Here is a 15,554-nt window from a genome sequence, read left to right on the forward strand (position 1 = left end):
AAATATATACAAGTTCGAAATTACTAATTTTTTTTCAGAATGATGTACTCTTACCAAAAAGAAAACAATCAAGACTTTTGTTTGGCACATATTCATAAACAAGTAGGGTTTCCTCTCCTTCCAAACAAAATCCCAGAAGCCTAACAAGATTTCTATGTTGAAGTTTGGCTACCAATGCATCCTCGTTCTTAAATTCTTGGACGCCTTGTCTAGTGCATTTTGACAACCTCTTCACCGCAATTTCTTGTTCATTAGCAAGTGTTCCCTGACATGTGAGGCATTTTATCCAATCAATTTAGTTGGCATGCATCTTATATATGTTTAGAATAGTACAAGTTGAACCCGAGATTCTAAGACTTGAGCACTGTATATCAAGAATCAATAATTTCAAAGACAAAATGAGGGTAGATATATGCTCGCATTTTCTACTTTCATACCTTGAAAACTACACCAAATCCGCCTTCACCTGACTTGTTATCATCAGAAAACTTGTTTGTGGCGGTTTCAATAGTTCCCAAGTCGAATAGCAAGGACTCAACAATCTTTGTATCATCCTTAGCTAAGAAAGTAAGTTTCAAAATATTACATGTAAGGGACCACAAAAACAAAGTGAACACATGCCACACATACTCATCAAATTGAATTGAATAAATCAAACAAAAGTTATTGAGAAGTGTTATTGGCACTCCAAAAATCTCATTCTACACTTATCACAAGTGTATTTTTCTTTCCTAATATAAAAAGTTTGGAGTGTAGAATGTGATTTTTGGAGTGCCAATAATAATTCCCAAGTTATTTCATGATACTAAATTAGCAAAAGTTCCAACATCATAGCGCTCATTTTTTTTATGACGCAGAAATATGTATGAAATGTTTAATTCATTTTTAAGGTCTCTTTGTTTTTGTTGCTGCACTGTTTTGTTTTTGCCTTGTGCATGGCCCTTTTCTTAGGTTTCTCTGTTTGGAGATTGTGAAGTGTCATTGAGCTTCCCTTGAGATTTTTGAGTAATTATCAGCATATATGACATGAATTTCTAGATTCTGGTTTTGAGTAGAAAGTTACACCAATTGAGGTATAGTTAGATCATATGAAAAAAGGTTGCGAATACAACTTCTACAGGGATATGAGAAAATTAGAGTATTGGTTCCTAAACTGAAAATCTATAAGCATTGGTCCTTAAATGGTTCATAATGTGGAGTATTGATTTTTTTGAGTAGTATTGTTTAATAAGATCATCCAAAATAAAGGGCTTAAAAGAGAAAAGACTATATCATACAAGGCAAATAAAGAACCTAAGTTGTGCCTCTCTCACTCAATGGTACAGTCTCTTGATTAGAAGTCAATTAAACGCAATCTCTATCACTCAAATCCCGTCTACTAGATAATTAGTAGTAGCATGCTTGGAATCTCCAAATTCATGTTCATATGGATTTCCTGCCCATACCGCAAGGCCCATGACGAATTTAGGGTATGAACATATCTCATCAAGGCCCAAAAGCAGACATGGGCAACCAATTGGCAAAGCAACTAAGAGCACATACTTGATCAACGTCGTGATTAGTTGGAGGTCTTCCTGTAAAGAATGCAGGTCGATCAGGCTTGAGAAGACTGTGTAGCTTCACATTTTAAAATTAGAACAACCGACAACATAGTTGGTCTTTTGTTTGTATCCTCTCGAACACGCAATAATCCGACATGGATGCATCTCAAGAACTCATCACTTTAGTCCAAAGAAAGGTTTGAAATTGGCACTGTAGAAATGAATAATGTTTCAATCCGAATTTCAGATTAATTACAACCATGCCATTGATCTTTCTGTTGGTTTTGGGTCAGCAGCCAGGCCCAAATGTATTGGTTTTGGCTGGGAAGCCCGGCCGTCAGTGAGGCCCAAATTATTTAATTACATTTTTGCCCATCAAAGATTACAAACCGATGGTGGGGATGGTCTATTACGAAGGGTAATTTTGTCCTCTCCGTTTTGGGCGAGATAGGGGGTCATCGGGTAGGTATCATTTGCTGTCGTTCAATTAGGGTTTTGGGGAGGGTCTGCGAGAGAGAGAGAGAGAGAGAGCAAGAGAGAGAGAGAGAGAGACATAAAGACACAAAGAGAGAGATGGTGATGGAAGGAGAGCAAGGGGGAGGGGTAGGGGTCTCGGCATTGTTTCCGCAGATGGGAGAGTCGGTATGGTCAAAGAAGACCATAGGTCGTTGGGATTTCAGGGGGACGGGGTAGGGGCATCAACAAACCCTACTGAAAGTAGGATGTGCTGGATCTTGCGCTACATGCCTCAAATCCAAAGATAAGTTTCTTTTGTAAATTGTATTCTTTAACGGTGCCTTAGATTTTCTAATTGTTTAGTATTAGGTCCGGTTTTGGGGGATTTCTGATTTTATAGAGAGAGATGGATAGGGAGATAGAGATAGACAGAGAGAGGAGAAAGCATGGCTGTGTGCATTTTTTGGCGTTAATTAATGGGTTAGTGCGCAAGGTCAGTGAGGAGAAAGTGACAGAGGGGTGTATGGCAGGGTATGGGTTTTTAGTTTTCTGATTCAATAGGTTATGCACTGTTTGAAAATAATTGTTTATTGTTTTGTTTTCCGTTTGCTTTGTTAGAACCATTATTCGAATTTTTGGGTTTCACTATGCTCATTTATGTGCTTATTCAAAATTTTATCGTGTTTGCTTCTCATTCCTCTGTTGGTTGATTTTTTTTTTTCCCATTTCTTGGTTCCTTATGTATTCCTTGGTTTTGTCTAGTTTTTGGTTGTGGGATGATGCTTGCAGGTGAACTATATGCACGGTTTTTTGGGACGAGTTAGGAAGATCCACCTGAAAACAGCATACAAGATAGAGAATTGGTATGGTGCTTTGTCTTTCTATTGGATGTTGATGTTTATGTTCTGCTACTAAGAGGATTTTATAGTGTTCTAAATCGGTTTTGTAAATATGCTTAAAGATTGGACATGTTCTTGAATATTAGCCATGTTGTTTGAATTGGATATGTGATTGAATATTAGGTATTTAGTTTGAATTGATTTGGATATGCGGTTTATTGAATTGGAATTTGGATATGTGCTGATATGAATTGGATATGTTGAATTAGAGATGTGCTACTTTGAATTGGGTTGAAAAATGACAAGCCATGGTATATTGACTATTTTTTTTTTTTTTGCCCCCAATCTACATAAGTCCCAAGGGTTAAATGCAGAGCCGGCCCTGAGATTTCAGAGGCCCTGTGCGAAAGTGAATTGGGGGCCCTAAAAAGTACTAAGAATTTAATTTTTTTTATTTTTTTGTTCAAAATAATAATTTTAGTTTTCAATTGAGTTTCTATAAATTCTAATAGTACAAACAAATTTAACAAATCAACAAGTGGAAAGGTGACGTATTGTTTTTTTCTTAACTATTTAGAGGGTCAGGGTTCGAATTTTCATGTTATTGTGTGGAATTTTTATATTATTTTGTGGAAGCTTATGCATTTAATAAAAATATAAACTGAAAAAATGATGGAGATGAGTTTCGAACCATTCCCCTAGGATGATGTAAAGAAGCAATAATTCCACTTGCCCTAAGACTTAAGTTTGTAATATTTTACACTTACTACTATATATACGTATATGCATGCAAAATTGAAAAATTAGGGGCCCTTCTGAGATGGGGGCCCTGTGCGGTAGAACCACTTGCACCCCCTCAGCGTCGGCCCTGGTTGAATGTCGTTGCAATTTGGATCATCAGCCAAAAACTTTAGAAGAAAATAATTAGAAAACATGATTCATGAGAGAAATAACAAGTCCATCATGTATTAGAAAATCAGTTTTGCCCAGTGATCGAAATCATTACAGGATTAAAAACTAGAATCCGACTTTGGAAGAACTTCCATTCTCTTCTACAATAGCTTCCACCAACAAAAAACGTTCTTGCAGATGTTTAACTGCACATAGCAATGTAAAAAGATAATAGGTCAGAAGTTAATAGTTTACACCCATTTTTCAAACACGGTGGTTGTTTGTTTTGAACCTAGACTAGTTTCACCCTATATCAACAGTTTCCTAGTTACACCAGCATAAACAATGGATATGAGTTTGATATAAAAAAAAAAATATTGGTATATTTGTGTATGCCCCCTTGGGAACTAATTATGTGTGGAATTTTCTTGTATAGGCTATGGAGTAAATACATGTTGCATGATGTGACTTATTCGAGTTCATTAGAGGGTCGTGGCGATGCCCATGGAAGGACAAGCTCAGGTCCTTTCCATGTTCTTTTGTGATCTTCGTTTCATAGTTGAAACGGAGGAGGTTTTGCTTCTGTGATGATATTTGGGTTGGGATTCCTATTTCAGTGGCATTTCCTGCCATCTGTATAGGATCTCTTTGCCACAATCAATCACCCCAAAAAATTATTTGCATTTGATTGTTTGCATAAACTTATCTTATGAATAGTTGAGTGCTCTTTAATGTCAATACTAATTTGTCCGTGACTATATCTTTAGTTCTCTATGGTGTGTTTGGACCAGGGAATTTAAATTTTAAAGTGCTATAAAACTTATGCTAAAATATGTTTGGAATACACCAGAAAATTTAGATAGAGGCTTGAAAGGACTAGATCCAGTACATTTGAAAGAGCTTTCAGTACAAGACACCTTTGTTTAGTGTTTTTGTAGTGGTGTTCTAATAGCAGCTTCATAGATTTAGTCTAATGTTTTTGTTGTACATTTTTAACAACCGAATCTAAAATCCCTTTGTACTTTAAAGTCCGTCCTCCAGACATCACATTAGAGAATTAGAACTATTCAATATTTTTGGTGCATCGGCAGATTAATGATTGTATCACGGAATTTTAGCAAAGTTCCTTGAATTATTGAAGCGTTAATGCTTTCCAAATGTTTTACTTTGATTCATTGTCTCACATTTTCCATGGTACAAGTTTACATGATTGCAAGCCGATAGAAAGAGATAGATGTAGGGAGAAGCGGGAATTGGGGAGAGAGACAGTGAGTGACGGGTTCGGTTGCTTTTTAAAGATTTGTTTGAAATTGTTTCTCCAGTTTTTTTAATTTTGTTTTGGTGAATTTTCTTGAGTTCTTTCTATTTGGTTGGAATTGTTTCATTTTTACTGAGATTCTTTTGGTCCCTACCACTAAACTCTGATTTCTGCTATTAATTGCTGTTGAAATGTGACTTTTGCTATTAATTTTGTAAACTAATTAAGATGCTTAATGTTCCCTTAATTGTGATTAAGACAGGGCATATGAGATATTTTTCGTGTCAAAATTCACATTGGTAGTGTTGATTTTCCTATTTCATTAAAAGATTTTTATAATTGTCCATACAACATCCAATTTCCCTAATTTTATCACTAATTATTATATTTTTCTTCAGTTCATACTGTCATGACACTTTCTTTTTTTTGTTGGCTGTGAGCATGCACATATTGTGTATGACATATGCAAGTATAAGAGTGAGGCAGGAGAGTGTTATGTAAAAAGATGGAAGAGTTTGTTATTTATTGAGGGCAGGTGAATAAAAGAACATGCTTCTGGGATGATCCATGTAAAGACATGGGGAATAGGCTGGCTTGCTGGCTCATGTAATAAGGCAGCCTTGCGCATGAAAGAAAGTGTTAGAAAATGTTGATATATTAGATGTCCCACAACATAATTTGTAGGACTGTTGTATAAGATTCTACTGAGTCTGTTCCTTTGGAACTACATGTAAAAGAAAAACCAGTAATGTCTTAGTTCCTAACTTCCTATAGGTTACTCTCCCTCCACTCCCCCAAGTGAGTAAGGGCATCTTCCAAGGTCTTTAGTTGTTTGATAGAAAATTGCTTTGATTCATCGTTTCTTATCGGATGGTTTGATCATTAGGCTCTTATTTTAGATCGTAACTTATTTTGTAAATTTTTTTTTCTCTGCTATTAATAGTTTAGCACATGTGGTAACAGAGTGATTGCGTTGGTAGCTAATGTATACAAGTGAATTTAGATGACACAATGAGTTTGATATTCAAACAATTGTCTGTTGGTTTAGTTTTTTGATCTTTAAAAACTGTCGAATCAATTTGAATATGTAATTTTATGTTTATTGTTAGGTAAATTGCTGTCTTTTTTTGCTGATAAAAAGTTTACAGTTTGGCTGTGTAAATGTGTATAGTTTTATATGTTTCGCTCGGTTGACAATTTAATAATGGCTGAAGTGCATTCTTTAATGAAATGTGTTTTCTTTCCTCGATCGTGAATGTCTTTTTAGTGTTTTGCAGATCAAAATAAAGTGAAAGCTTTTAACTGTGAATTTTGCAACCGCTGCCTTGCTGCTTTGGTAAAGTCTCAACTTCTTGATAATATCAATTAATTTGGTCTGTAATGTTAGGGTCCTGAGTTGAATGCATATGCTACATGGTATAGGTCTAACATGATTAGAACTTTAATATCGTGATGTGTGATGCTAATTAAGCACGATATGAGTATCTTTACCAAGAAAGACATGAGGGAAGCTCGCTTCTCTTCTTCTCCTCATTCCTCCAAAGCCCCTCTTCATTTTCATTTCTCTGGTTCTGCTCCCCCAACTCCTAAAACCCTAAACCCCAAATCATGGATCCGAAGCTCTTCGCCAGAATCCTAATCCGAAATGCGATGGCGAGCAGGTCCTTCTACACGAGCAGGACCAAGTAGCCGACCCTCTACAACAAAATCAGACCGCTCGGAAACCCTAGCTTGAATGTGGTTCCAGAGCTCGACGACTGCGTCTACAATGGCAACAAAGTTTGAGTAGCTTCAGTGCATCATTCACGACCTCCGAAAGCGGAAACGCTTCTCCCAAGCCCTCCAGGTTTCCATCTTTCTTTCTTACCTTGCAATTTATGTTATCCCCTGTTTGGTTGCTCAGAAAATGAAAGAAAATTGAAAGAAGCATCAAAGTAATTAAATTTTAGTTAAAGAAAGTGAGTGAAAGAGGGAATTAGGATTTTTGTTGGTTAATGTGTTTGTATCATAAGTAATTGGAAATTCCTCTGCTTTCGTAATAATGTGTTATAGGTTGCAGATTTCAGAGTGGATGAATCAGAAGGGGATATGCATATTTTTGCTGGTTGAGCATGCCGTGCAGCTGGATTTGATTGGGAAGGAAGAATTTGGCACAAATTGCTGTGAAATAAAGCCAGTTTGAGTCTCTGGGTCGAATCGTATTGGACATTGTTGCATCATGGAGCATGTGATTGCTGGGAAGTTTAAGCTGGGGAGGAAGATTGTGAGTAGGTCTTTCGGAGAACTCTATTTAGGTATGGTAATCAGTGCTTGATATCTTTTTTTTCCTTAGAAAATTATTCATTGTGTTAATTTAATGTGTTTTGTAAAGAAATTGCTCTTCTGGTGTTAGGTGTAAATGTACACAGTGGGGAGGGGGTGGCTGTTAAGCTGGTATGTGATCGATCCTCAAATCGTAGTGTTCATTTATAACAAATTCACCATTTGAATTGGGTTGGTTTGTGGGTGTGAATTTTCAAGCTAAAAGATTTATGTGGACCAGTTTATCTTTTTTTTTTCTTTGGAAAAATAAAATTTGAATGTCGTCATTGAACTGTATTACTCATCAAGTTTCAGGGCATTTTGCGTTTGAAGGATTTGAAACTGTTGTAAGCTAAATGGGTGTGAAACAAGATGATAGCACTATTGACACTGTGCCTGCAATGGAACAGGTACGCCTGAAAGTCAACTGATTATATTTTATTACGGAAATCAACTGGTTTATATTTTTTGTAGCAGTCCCACAAGATCTGCTTGCTGTCATGATTCTACTCAATCTCATTGAATATATGTTTTTTAGATGTTTTGTTAGGTGGAGATGTTCAAGTTTTGATATTTTGGTATTTTAGTTATGATAGCTCTGGATTAAGCTTTCACCTTTTGTACATTGCACTATTTAACTCACCAACATGAGAGCCGAACTTTAGGCTCTTATGTGCGCATAATTTTCTTAAAAAGGGAATGAGAAAATAAAATGGGCAGTACCTTAATTTGCAGGAGAAGATTTTTGATGAGTTAGATAAGAGAGTGAAGAAGTTTCTTAGAGGAGCAGAAGCAAATTTAGAGGTATGGCCTAGAAACTTTGAGTTTTCATGAAACTTATACATGTTTATTTGTCACTGCATCTTGGATTTTGCGTTTTTCAGGGCTTGAAAGATAAGAAATTGAAGAGTCAACTTGCTGTTAGAGAAGAATTGTATGGAAAATCTGCACAAGCTGCTGCCAAGGCTGAGAAGGTGATTTGTTTTCCTTAATGTGATATGTTGGTCTGTTCAAACTTTAACGGAAGGGAAAAGAATCTTACATAGAGTCATGCTTAAGCAGTAGACTGGATTTGGTACTCTCTCTTTTCCAGCCATGTACTGTTGTATTACATTTTTCTCTGATTTACTGGATTTAGTTTATACAAGCGATCTTCTACATGAAATCTTACTTCTCCTGTTCTTTTAGTCCATATAATACTGATAACAATTGAAAAGTTGACATTTTCAGTCATTTGTCTTAATTAATCAATGAATTAGGTTTTTACCGTACATAAAATTTTTAATTATAATTTTTGTGCCCTGATTTCATATTAGGTGCCTTATCTTCATATGAAAACCACCATTTTCAATTTTTTTTGGTAATGTTAGCAGGTGCTTCTCGAATTCTCTCTCTCTCATTTACTATCTTATGATTCATAGCGATTGCGGATTATAGCAGCACTTTGTTTTGATTTGTAAACAAACTGTATAATTTTATCTTTGTCTTGGGTTACAGTATAACGTTTAACGATTGAATTTGTAAGATGGTTTAGCAATTTTTTCAGAAACCTACTATTCCTGCCAGATGCCCAAGTATTATGTCTTCCACTTTTCTACTTCCCTTTTCTTTGTTTTTCCTCCATGTAGTAGACTGATTACTTGAAACTATAATAGTGATGACACATTACAATCTACAAATGGATGTTTCTTATAGCATGCATATCCATATATAGCAAGCAAAATTTGACTTCATTGGATCTTATGTATTACATCGTTTTAGTTGCTTTGTGCAGAAACTCATCATCTGTATTCTATGTGCTTCTGTTTTGTGCAGACGGTTAAAGCTGCCATGCTTGGTGAGATAATGGATTACTTGAAGTTAAGGCTCCAAGTAATGGTAGAGTTGTTTCAACTATAACGCATGTTTTCTTTTTCAAATGAATGATAGAATTCCTATTACTCAATCCTCTCATCTATGTCTATTGTATTACATTCAATTATTTGCTGAAACTTTTCTGTTCTTAATATGGTCATTAATTTTAAATGATTGTTATTCCATACAAGCTTACTTTCCTTTGATATTAACGTTTTCTGATAAAATGGTAGAAATCCACATGCATTTGACAAATAATTGTCATCATTTTAGCAGTACAATGCACATCCACATAATTGAGCATAGTAAAGAAAAAATTGAATACTTCTTAATAGACATTTTTTTTTCAATACTCCCAGACCTTCTTGCATTGTACAAAAGGTTCGGAATTTCTATTTAAATGTGTCAATACGTTATTATTATTTTTTCTTTTGTGCTTTGGCAATATGACTTATCTTGCCAAAAGATGTATGTGGGTTTTGAGGGTTCAGGGATCCCTTTTTCTTAAGATTACTGGATTGGTCCTTACCTCCATGTGTTGTTGAGTCTATTGAGAGCTGGTATGCATGAGAACTTTAAGTAATCATTGCCATAAAAAGTAGAAGTGATGACTCACACCAGGAATCAGTTATCTCATCAAAAACTTTATTTTTATCTTCGAATTTGATACCTGTAGGTGTATATAGGTTAAATCGATTGTTGAGATGGCAATTTAATCACTTCTCAACATCCGATATCTCCATCTCCCTGTTCTGGATTTTTACTTACTTGAAATGAATAGATTCTAGGCGTTTCGTTTAGCAAAATGAGTAGTGGATAGTGCTGAATCATTTTTTTTACATTCACAGCAATATGGGCACTTTTCTTGGCAATATAGAATGTGATTCAGTTGTATTGAATTTGTTCGATTAACCGTTGGTCCATTTATAGTTCATTTAATCTTTTGAATTAGTAAGCTACCGTGTGGTGTCCTTTAGATTTCTTGGTATGCTATTGATATGGAGAACATCATCTATCTGTTCTATTTATCGCATGATATAAGAATCAAAGTAGACTTGGCATCCCCTTTGTGGCCTTTTTTGTGTTAGCAGATGCCATCAGAGAGGCAAAAACATATCGGCTACAAAGTGCAATGAGCTACAAGTTACTAAGTTTCGCCATATGCCTTCATTGTGGCATTGGCCTTTCTGCGACAAGTAAGCATTATAATTTCACTTTGTGGAATGATATTAAGTTGACTTGTGGAATAATATAGGGTTGTGTCATGCATGAAAACTATGAATCCATTTCATCATGCATTTTTTAGTTAAACTACTATGTTTTTTTTTCAATTGACTGCAACTCATGCTGCAGTTTGCTTCACAAACCTCTACAATTAGGTTCCATACAGTATGTTGCAAGTTTGAGGATATCTCTACATCTTAATTTCTGCTCTCTGGTTGCTTCAAGTTTATAATTTTACGTGCTACGCTACCACTTGATTTGATTATAAAAATGTAAAACAAAATCCGTCCATGATTTACAAATTTGTATTCGATTTTTTATGTTTTTCCAGTGCAAGGCATATGTTGCACAAGCATGTAAATGGTACAAATTATTTGGTTTTGGACAGTAAGCTTTGAGTTTTACAATCCTTGTAAGGGGATTGTGACTCAAGTGAACAAATTTACTGGAGAAGTTATGCATGCATTCATTTAGGTAATTGTAGAAGTTATGCATGCATTCTTTTGGCAATCCTTTCCCAAAACCTGTAGTGATCCTGATATGAGTCTAACTCTGCCAGCAAAAGCGTGACGTTCGTGAACTATTTTCTTTTAGTTGCTCCTTAAACATAAGAGGGCAAACTAGCATAAACTCTTTGGCACAAGGTAGCATCAAGTGCTTATTTTATTGACCTCGTTCACTCATGTATCTCTCTGTTAGTTTATATTTGTGTTGAATTTATTGAACTTAAATGTGTTTCATTCATTCGATTATGTCTGAAACAGATGGTTCCTGCAGAAACGCGCAAATGTATTTTCGAGTTGGTACTACATGAGTCTTTCAACAATGGATCCATTAACTCCAGCCCTTTCCTTCGTTCCATAATTCACAAGCCTGCAATTGATACCTTTCAAAAATATAATCTATTTGATATATGGCAAGGTTTATAATTAGTTGGAGGATCAAAATGTTGTACAGTTAATTCTTTGACACAATTAATTAATACTTACGCATCCTACCAGAGTAGGTGCACAATTTGTGATATGAAAGCCCAAGAGGTTCCTTCTCCCTGTTAGTATCTCAAGCAAGAGTACCCTAAAGACATCGGATTTGGAGCCATATAGCCGCTTGATACAATACCACATATATCATTATAGTTGATTAGTAATATTAAATTACCATACATTTCATATTAACAATTATAAGCTAATTAAACTTACTAAGTGCCGACAATTCTGCTTTTGTTTCCGTGAGTTTGATCATCAACTCTAAACACCACTAGCTTTTAAATCACAAGGTATAATTATGAGCCTTGGAATCATCATGGTGATATAGAACTCCTTGAGCAATTCCATCAATTGTCACGCAACGCCTTGACCTGTCACGTTTCGGTTCGGGCTTCCATCACATCGCAGTCTCGACTTCATTGTAGCACGATATTGTCCGCTTTGAGCTCTAACCATGCCTTCATGGTTTTGTTTATGGGAATTCAGACGAGAACTTCCCAGTGGGTTACCTATCATGGGACTGCTCTCGCATTCTACTTGCTTAACTTTGGAGTTCCCATGGAATTCGAAGCCAGTGAGCTCCCAAAAGGCCTCGTGCTAGGTAAGGGTGAGAAACATATAAGGATCACTCCCTTGGGCGATGTGGGATCTAACAAACCACCCCCCCTTAGAGGCTCGACGTCCTTGTCAGCACACCACGGCCAGGGTTAGGCTCTAATACTAAATTGTCATGTCCCAGCCCAGGCCCTCACTACATCCCGGGTCCGGACTCTGCCGTAGCACAATATTGTCCCCTTTGGGCCTCGGCCACGCACGACGGTTTTGTTTCTAGGAACTCACACGAGAACTTCCAAGTGGGTCACCCATCCTGGGATTGCTCTCGCACGAACTCACTTAACTTCAGAGTTCCTACGGAACCCGAAGCTAGTAAGCTCCCAAAAGGCCTCCTACTAGGTAAAGATGAGAATATACATATAAGGCTTACAGGATCCACTCCTCTGGGTGATGTGGGATGTTCAGGCCCTCACCACATCCCTGGCTTGACTCCACCGTAGCACGATATTGTCCGCTTTAGACCTCAACCACGCCCTCACGGTTTTGTTTCTGGGAACTCACACGAGAACTTCCAGTAGATCACCCATCATGGGATTGCTCTCGTGCGAACTCGCTTAACTTCGGAGTTCCTACAGAATCCGAAGCCAGTGAGCTCCAAAAAGGCCTCATGCTAGGTAGAGATGGGAACATATAAGGCATAGAGGATCCACTCCTATGGGCGATGTGGGATGTAACAATCCACCACCCCTAGGGGCTTGACGTCCTCGTCGGTACATTTTCGGCCAAGAATTGGCTCTGATACCAAATTGTCACATCCCAACCTGGGGCCCACCACATCCCGGACCCACCACATCCCGGGCCCGTTCCACCACCGTAACACGATATTATCCGCTTTGGGCCCCGACCACGCCCTTACGGTTTTGTTTCTGGGAACTCACACGAGAACTTCCTAGTTGGTCACCAATCATGAGAGTGCTCTCGCGCGCTACTTGCTTAACTTCGGAGTTCCTAAGGAACCCGAAGCCAGTGAGCTCCCAAAATGGCTCGTGCTAGGTAGGGATGAGAATATACATATAAGGATTACTCCCCTAAGCGATGTGGGATCTAACAATCCACCCCCCTTAGGGGCTCGACGTCCTTGTCGGCACACCATAGCTAGGGTTGGGCTCTGATACCAAATTGTCACATCCCAGCCCGGGCCCCCACCACATCCCGGGCCCTGCCTTTGCCGTAGCACGATATTGTCCGCTTTGGACCCCTGCCACGCCCTCACGGTTTTGTCTGGGAACTCACACGAGAACTTCCTAGTAGGTCATCCATCCTGGGATTGCTCTCGCACGAACTCGCTTAACTTCGGAGTTCCTACGGAACCCGAAGCCAGTGAGCTCCCAAAAAGCCTCGTGCTAGGTAGAGATGAGAATATACAGATAAGGCTTACAGGATCCACTCCCCTAAGCGATGTGGGATGTTACAATCCACCCCCCTTTTGGGGCCCGATTTCCTTATCGGCACACTTCCGGTCAGGGATTGGCTCTGATACTAAATTGTCACATCTTAACTTGGGGCCCACCACATCCTGGGCTCGCTCCACCATTGTAGCACGATATTGTCTGTTTTGGACCCCGACCACGCTCTCATGGTTTTGTTTCTGGGAACTTACACGATAACTTTTCAGTGGGTCACCCATCATGGGAGTGCTACTCGCTTAACTTCGGAGTTCTCATGAAACCCGAAGCTAGTGAGCTCCCAAAAGGCCTTATGCTAGGTAGGGATGAGAATATACATATAAGGATCACTCCTCTAAATGATGTGGGATCTAGCATGACCAATCCAATTTTTCACATTGTTTGTGTTCTTATAGCCGCATTCACCATACACAAGGAGAACCACATTAAAGTCATAAGTTACATAGAATTATATTGACAATTAATAAACTTAGAAAAAATGTGCTATTCAAGAGATATACCAAATAGAAAATGATCAAGAGTTTTTTTAGGCACGTATTCATAGACAAGTATGGCAACTGATGCTACCTCATTCTTAAATTCTGTTACACCTTGTTTGGAGCTTTTTGGCAGTTTTTTTACCGCTATTTCTGTCCCGTTACCTAGTGGTCCCTGAGAATATAGAAGTACTATTTCCAATCATTTCCATGAGAGTATGAAATAAAGTTTCTCGAGAAGTAACTAAATGAACCTAATCAAGCACCTTATATTTTTTCATACTGTATATTATCGTGTCATCATATGTACCTTGAAAAATTCCCCGAATCCGCTTTCTGTTGGAACCCCCAATCCCACATCGGACAGAGGGAGAAGAAAAGAGTGCTTTAAATAGAAATACCCCTCTCTAACTAACATCGAGGTCTTTTGTGATAAAACCCCACACCTGAGGATTGTGCAGGTGGTTAAGTGGGGACAGTATCGGTGTTGTTGGAGTGGGTCCTCGGCCCGTCGACCTGAAAATTTCTACATGGTATCAGAGCCAGGAGGCGGGCCCGTACTGCCACGTGATTGGTGAAGGAAGATTTGTGAAAAACATGTTCATTTAAGCAACATCAATAGCATGCAATTAACAATTAAAGGCGGAATCATGCTTGTATGCACTTAAAACAAAACATTTACCCATGAAATTCAAAGCCTAGTAGATAGGTGAACCAAGACTCAACTCAAAACAAAGTGAGTTGAGAAATCAATACCTTTGTAGATTCCTCTTTGCATAAGCAAAGGCTAATCACCCAAAGAGAGGGCCTTCATTCCTTGCATCTTAGATCCATGGATTTGGATGGATGAAAAGGTTTCTCCAAGTTCCCAAAATTGAGAACCTCTAATGATTCATCACCAAGGCATAATGAAGAAGAAATGAGTGACCTTGGAGGAGTTTGATTGCTAGATGATCCCTCCAAGGTGGCCTAAATTTTAGAGAGAAAGGAGAGCTTGTGTTCTCATCCTTTCCCCAAAAATTACCATATTTAAATTTTAGGCTATAAAGTCCTTTATATAGTCTCTTCAAATAAGTGACCTAATGGACCAAAAGCCCTATTCTTCTAACATGGCAAGCCTATAGGGTTTATTGGGCTTTCAAGCCCTTTGTTTATTCAAGTTGTCATACAACTTGAGTTAATGGGCTTGACATTCAAATCCCATTGGGCCTTGCGGCCCAAAACTAACCCAAGGTCTTTAACGAACTTATTCGTTTGATTAATTAACATATTAATTAATCCTAACCTTAGATAAATAATTAAACCATTTAATTATTCTTACTCATCTCCGTTGTTTCTTCAAACTCTACCTTACTCGGTGAACGATCCATTAGGTTCCTTTTAGCGAGGCAGTGGGCGATTAAAACTCTTTCTAATCGATTGTGAATTGAAACTTACTTTCAATTCTCCCGTCAGTGATAATACACTTTTAGGGCTTCCACAAACCATGGTTGACGCCTAGCAGCATGTCATGGTTACCCAAGCTAATCAGAAGAGGTGGAGAACCTATTCAGTTTTAGGATTACAAATGCAATACGGTCTTTCTCTAATACAATACTCTTGACCACATTGTTTGGTTTGATAGTTTATTCATGTCTACTATCCAATGTGAGTCTTGTGCTTATATGATTACCTTGAATGTGATATGGAACACATTCCTAAATCTCA

The 15,554-nt window shown here is 37.8% G+C and overlaps 1 long non-coding RNA gene across 23 annotated transcripts; it reads left to right on the forward strand.

Moving 5' to 3' along the window:
- Positions 1–2,235: 2,235 nt before the first annotated feature.
- LOC103948116 lies at positions 2,236–11,418 on the forward strand. 23 transcript variants are annotated; one of them, XR_007260752.1, is made up of 13 exons: positions 2,251–2,860; positions 6,263–6,321; positions 6,665–6,831; positions 7,038–7,279; positions 7,378–7,418; positions 7,596–7,696; positions 7,764–7,836; positions 8,022–8,090; positions 8,171–8,260; positions 8,603–8,659; positions 9,102–9,164; positions 10,232–10,336; positions 11,129–11,418. It is a non-coding gene; the product is annotated as an uncharacterized LOC103948116 (long non-coding RNA). The 23 variants fall into 23 exon arrangements; XR_007260739.1 differs by lacking the exon at positions 8,603–8,659 and adding an exon at positions 10,924–11,008 and having other exon boundaries at positions 2,252–2,860; XR_007260751.1 differs by having other exon boundaries at positions 2,236–2,860; positions 9,102–10,336.
- Positions 11,419–15,554: the final 4,136 nt, after the last annotated feature.

This window comes from the organism of the source record quoted next, unplaced genomic scaffold (assembly GCF_019419815.1).
Source record: "Pyrus x bretschneideri cultivar Hongxiangsu unplaced genomic scaffold, Pyrus_bretschneideri_v1 Contig33, whole genome shotgun sequence".
NCBI classification, from domain to species: Eukaryota; Viridiplantae; Streptophyta; class Magnoliopsida; order Rosales; family Rosaceae; genus Pyrus; species Pyrus x bretschneideri.